This window comes from Podarcis pityusensis, assembly GCF_964106645.2.
Source record: "Podarcis pityusensis genome assembly, chromosome: 2".
Lineage (NCBI taxonomy): Eukaryota > Metazoa > Chordata > Lepidosauria > Squamata > Lacertidae > Podarcis > Podarcis pityusensis.
This window is the reverse complement of record NC_138029.1, coordinates 126,139,855-126,145,854: the sequence shown is the minus strand read 5'-3', so window position 1 is coordinate 126,145,854 and position 6,000 is coordinate 126,139,855. Positions and strand designations below refer to the sequence as shown.

Genomic DNA, 6,000 nt, shown 5'->3' with positions numbered 1-6,000 from the left:
AGCAATCGATTTGAAGCACCGTGCCGCTCACCCCACGTTGCTCCGGATCTCTGTAGTTGGGTTTCCCCGCGAGTAGGGGAGGCGCTAAAGGTGCCAGCCGAATCCCAGGTCCACAGGCTTCTCCTGCCTGTGGTTTTTGATGGGTCTCCGCCTCGCCGTGGCGGTCCAGACCCTGATTTTCACGGAGCAGGTTCCTCCAGATCAGAGGAAGCCGCCATTGCCGGTGGTGCTAACTCGGAAGTCAGGAGAACACATTTCCTGACCCACTTTCTTTCAAAAACTTATTTTTATTAATAAAACTCTCCTTGTTGTTTGTTCAGCTTCTGCCTGGGACGATATTCACTCACTACAAGATAAACTGTGGTAAATTGTATAGATTTTTGTAGTTTGTATACAGTGAGATGTGCACACTGTTTAATAGAGTGCAGTTAGCGGGTGAGTCCAATTTTATTTATTTATTAAAGTTCTTTTGTTACATCGGTAAACATTATATTACATCACAAGGCTTATTATACTGTAATTTTTAGCATGTATACAAAGTTTATATCCTTAAAGGGGGGGGGGGGGAATCACAAGGACAAAAAACTATTCCAAAATCATATATATACTAACACTTTGGACATCCTGTCTATCCCGTTGTATATTCCTTTTTTACAAATTAATGTACTCGTATTATTGTATATTTCTTTACATTTTATCTAATACCTTCCTATATCAATATGTACCCTTGATCTTATTTCTCAACTTAGTCTCTCCAACGTCAATAGAATGCTGAATTTTGGACATTTCCATATGTGAGAACCCACAGTTCACGTCACACAAGGAGCCGCTTTTTTAAATGTTTTCTGGTGATACTAATTCAATCTGTCCTCTACCCACCAGAACCATAAAACAGTGGAGCTCGAAAGGACCCCCAGGGTCATCTAGTCCAACCCCTCCGCAATGCGGGGGTCGCAAAGAAAGCATCTGCCAAATATAGGTGCCCACCCTCTTTCCCCACTTGGAGTCCTCCTCCCTTCTCAAGGGACACCCATTTCTGAGCCCCCCAAAGAGCCCGCTCTCCCCCCACCCTGGGTTTGTGGGGGGCCGTTGCAGGGACCTCAAAGGCCTTGGGTCCCATGGTTTCCTTTCCACCCACCCAGGGGATCCTCCCATTCATCTCTCAGACCCCCAACACCCTTCTCTGCAACCCCAGTCGCCCCAGAGCCTCCCGTTCACCCAAAGGACTCGCCACCCCAGAGGCCTCCCAAAACAAGCGGAAAGAGGATAGGAGACTAGACGGAGAGAGGGGCCTTTTCCGGGCCGCTCTAGGCAGCCGGGCTCTCTCTCCCCTTAAACCTTACATTGCCTCGCTGCTTGGGAATTTCTGCCCGTAGAGAAAGTGGTTTCCCAGTAGTGATGTATGAAAGTGAGAGCTGGGCCACAAAGAAGGCTGGTCGCCGAAGAATTGATGCTTTTGAATTATGGTGCTGGAGGAGACTCTTGAGAGTCCCATGGACTGCAAGAAGAACAAACCTATCCATTCTTAAGGAAATCAGCCCTGAGTGCTCACTGGAAGGACAGATCGTGAAGCTGAGGCTCCAATACTTTGGCTACCTCATGAGAAGAGAAGACTCCCTGGAAAAGACCCTGATGCTGGGAAAGATGCAGGGCACAAGGAGAAAGGGACGACAGAGGACAAGATGGTTGGACAGTGTTCTCGAAGCTACCAGCATGAGTTTGTCCAAACTGCGGGAGGCAGTGGAAGACAGAAGTGCCTGGCGTGCTCTGGTCCATGGGATCACGAAGAGTCGGACACGACTAAACGACTAAATAACAACAACAACAGTGAAAGTGGGCAAGGTACCGGAAAGGATCTGGATCCTGCCGTGGGATCTCACCAGATTCAGGACGCGGCAACGCTCGGCTAGGACCCAGATCCCTTAGGGGCGGAAGGTGGGAGAGCTCAGTGGGTACAGCATGAGGCTCTTCCTTTCAGAGCTGCGGGATTGTGATCCACGTGAGGCAAAAGAGCCCTGCATTATTGACTGGTGGTTCATCATACAAATGCAGAGTTGCAAGGGACCCCCAAGGGTAATCTACTCCAACCCCCTGCAATGCTGGAAACTCTAATGTGGGGCTAGGCAAACTAAAACTGGTACTGTAAAGGCGTGGTGGGAGTTCATATAGTATTCTCTGGTCATGTGCAGAGTTTGCTGCTCTTTCTGTAAAGCAGAGGCAGGGAAGCAGTGGCCAAAGAAGCGCCCTGCAGGCTTGGTGTAAGCGCAGAAAAGGGGCCTTGTGAGCTGAGGTGCAGGATGCCAGAGCGTCCAGTATAGGAAGAACTGAACAGGGAAGAACAGCCCGCCCTTCTATCATAGAGAGGAGAGAGATAGAGAGGCCTCCCATGCAACCCCTGGGAAAATCCTCAGCGCAGGTTCCCATCCGAGCACCGGCAGGGGCTGCTCTGCCCCGTAGCTCTATGGGCCGGACTTTTCCTGGCAGGCGGGAAAAAGGAGCATCGGGAGGGGCTTTAGAAAGGGGGGGGGGCGTCGCTGGACCAACTCCTCCCGCCCTGCTCTTTCTGTTGCAGGAAAAGACATCGGAAGAGCGAGCAAGGGAGGCGGAGGGGCAGAAGAGAGGACAAAGGGGTAAAGATGCAGGGATGGGGAAGGGGGGCGGGGAGGGGGGAGGAAAGGACAAAGACCCCTCCATATCTCCCCACTTTCCCCAAAAGCGCCTTTACTGGGGCCCATCAGGAGAGTCTGGATCCATGCAATCCCGCTGCGAAGTGGGGACCCAAGACCTGCAGAACTTGCATGGCTCCATCTCCTTTGGAGCCCCTCCCCCACAAAAGATCACCCCCCCCCCCGAAACACAATAACACTATGGGACATGCACAAGGGCGGGGGTGCAGGGGTCCTTTCAACAGAGGAAGCCCCTGCCGGGTTTCCGTGGCGCCTTCTCCTTGGAAGCACCCTCGCCACGCGCATTTGGGGGCGAGGGGTGAGCGGAACCAAGGGGGGTTTCCGGGCGCAGGGGCGTCTCGGGGACGGAGGGAGGAGGGCATAGGAAGTTGGGGGGCTGAGGGATCAATGGAAGCATCCTTGGCGTGGGAGGGGGGAACCCTGCGGGGGAGGGGGGGAGAGAGAGACCCGGGGCCTTTTGCAAGAGATGTCTCCATCTTGGGCGCTGGCGGGGGAATCTCCAGAGGGGCTGCCTTGGCTTTTTCCTTCCCAGCAAGAAATCTGCCTTGGAGAGAGGGACAGGGAGGGATCCTTGAAAAGGGGGGGGGGGTCCCATTTCCCCACCCAGTTCTTTCCAGGATGCTTCTTTCTCCCAAGTCCAGCCACTGGAGAGAAAAGGCAGGAAGATCCTGGGAGAAACCCCCTCCCTTAAGTTACCGAAAACTTCCCCCCTCGCTCAGGCTTCGAGTTTATTGCAGGAGGGGGGTGCCGTGTGGGTGGTCCTGGCCCACCTCTGTGCTGGCAAGAGGTCCAGATTTCAAGAGGGCAGACCTGGTGGGCAGAGCAACCCCCTGGCCAGGTCAGCTGCATGAGAGCTCCAGGGAGGGCAGAAGAGAAAAGTCAGGAACGCCATTCCGGAAGGGATCTTCCTTTCTTCTTCCCTTTCTCCTCCTTTGTCTCCTGTCTCCTCTTTCCTCTCTTCTCTTCCTGCGGCCTTTTCACTCTCTGTGGAGGGGGAGACCATCAGATTCAGAGAAACAAGGGTTGTCCTGGGGGTTGTGACACCCCCACCCAAATGTCCAGAATCCTCCTGTGTCTCCTTCTCCTCCTTCTCCCTTCTCTTACTCTTCCTCCCTTACCTGGGTTTTCTTCTCTTCTTTACCTGGACTACCTTACAGGGACGTTTAAGAAGTTCTCCAGAGTAACTGTGGGACCACTGAGTTCCTTTATCCTAAGAAGTTTTCTTCCTTTTTATTCCTGTTCTGTTGTTCTTGCTATACAGTTACCTGCTTAAGCACAAATTGAGCTAGCAAGAGGGTCGTCTTGTCCATCTCGAAAGTTTTTATTCGTAATCCAAAAATAAAATAAAATGGTTGTAATCCCCCAAAAAATTGCAAACCGGGACACGCACTTTCGGGTTTAAAGTGTTTGTAATCCAAAACATATGCAAACCAGACTGTTTGCAAACCAAGGTACCACTTGTTTTACAAGTAAGGTCTGTCAAATTCTAGATACAGGTAGGTAGCCGTGTTGGGCTGCCATAGTTGAAACAAAATTTAAAAAATGCTTCCAGTAGCACACAAAAGCTCATACCAATAACAAACCGAGTTGGTTTCTAAGGAGGCACTGGAAGGAATTTTTTTATTGTTTGTCAACTTGTCAATCCTACAAACTGATACAAGGTAAATTGGTGGGATTATAGTTTATAGGAATCCTGGAATTTTGAGCTTTCTTGTCTACATCATCGGACTGGTGCCCCCAAAAACCAAAGCCCATCTTATCTTTATTAGCCTTTAATGGGCCAGTAGATACTTTGTTAGCTCTGCTTCTAAAGATGAATATTTTTGATATTAACAATCACATGGGACATCAATAACACTTCTGTTTTGTTTATTCCAGTTAGGACAGAGTCTGATACACCAGTCTGACATCAGCTGCATTGAAAAAGAAAATCGCGGAGACATGTCCTGGAGAAATTGAGAGGTCTGTACCTCCACTTTTCTGTGAGACTGTATCTTTGTGTGTTTCCTTTCAGAGTGTAGGAACATAGAAAGAGCCCTTCCAGATCTGTAGGATATTAAGGAATTGTGGTATTCTGCTCATAATTCACTGACTGCTTGAGTCCAGTATCATTTCTCCAAACTGGCCTCTCCACAGAGTTCACACAAACAGCAGCATTCAGAGCGTAGGAAAGCAAAGCACGAAGAAGAGCTATAAATCCACATGACATTCCAGACTTCAAGTGGAATGGCTTAGTACTGGCCAATTACATCTGAATGGTTGCAAATAAGCACAGAGTCCATAAACAGGCACCAGAGCCCTTGTTTATCCAAAGAAAGTCTACGTCTATAAGCAATCCATTCAACCATTGTGAGTCTTCTCAGATTGTCAATTCATCTGAAGGCAGCCCTATTTAGGGAAGTTTTTGATGTTTGATATTATTATTATTATTATTATTATTATTATTATTAAAGATTTTTAACATAAACTTTCCAAACAAAACATCCATCTTATCATCTCTTACACATCTTGGCTTCTTTTAGCCAGTGACTTCCATCATTCCCTTCTAATGATTTCATCCTCTCTTCTGTTGACAATTTGTCTCTTTACTACTGTTTATATAATCAAAATCTTAACATCCTATCTTTTAACTCTTATTAACAATATTCCTTATCTCCATTTTTCACAAGACTTCTTGTTATCCTACAAGTGTATTCAATTGAACACCATTGCCCCTCAAATAATTCGCAAATTTACTCCAGTCCTTCAGGAATTTTTGGTCCCGCTGTTCTCGGATTCTCCCGGTCATCCTAGCTAATTCTGTGTACTCCATCAATTGACTGAAAGAAAAATAACATTTTTGGTAGCACATTCATTTTTATAACCGATATCCTTCCCCAAAGTGACAATTTCATCCTTCCCCACACTTCCAAATCTCTCTTAATCTTATTCCATACCTGGTTGTGGTTTTCTTGATAGAAATTTATATTTTGGGGGGTTAACAATATTCTTAGGTATTTCACTTTCTGTACCACCCCTGTTTCTTTTTATTATTGCAACTGATCCACTATCTTTTTGTCCATATTTTTAACAAACTTTTTATTTTTATTTACTTTAAAGCCTGCTACTTGTCTAAACTGTTCAGTTTTTTCTAGTACTTCCTTCGGACTTGTTATTGGTTCAATTGTTATTACCAAGTCATCCATAAAGGCTTTTACTTTATATTCTTTCCTTCTGACTGGTATTACTTTAATTCCTTCTGCTAACCTTATATTATTCAGGAGAACTTCCAGAACCGATATGAATAACAATGGTGATAGTGGACACCCTTGTC

At 47.1% G+C, this 6,000-nt stretch overlaps 1 protein-coding gene across 2 annotated transcripts in view; it reads left to right on the top strand.

The window, feature by feature from the left end:
• Window positions 1–2,385: 2,385 nt before the first annotated feature.
• LOC308469735 (uncharacterized protein) overlaps window positions 2,386–6,000 on the top strand; it is a gene marked incomplete at its 3' end in the record, with an annotated part of 109,947 nt that continues 106,332 nt past the window's right edge. For both annotated transcript variants that reach the window (XR_013982140.1, XM_080992620.1), the window contains exons 1-2: window positions 2,386–2,630; window positions 4,566–4,649. The remainder of the gene's footprint in view (window positions 2,631–4,565; window positions 4,650–6,000) is intronic.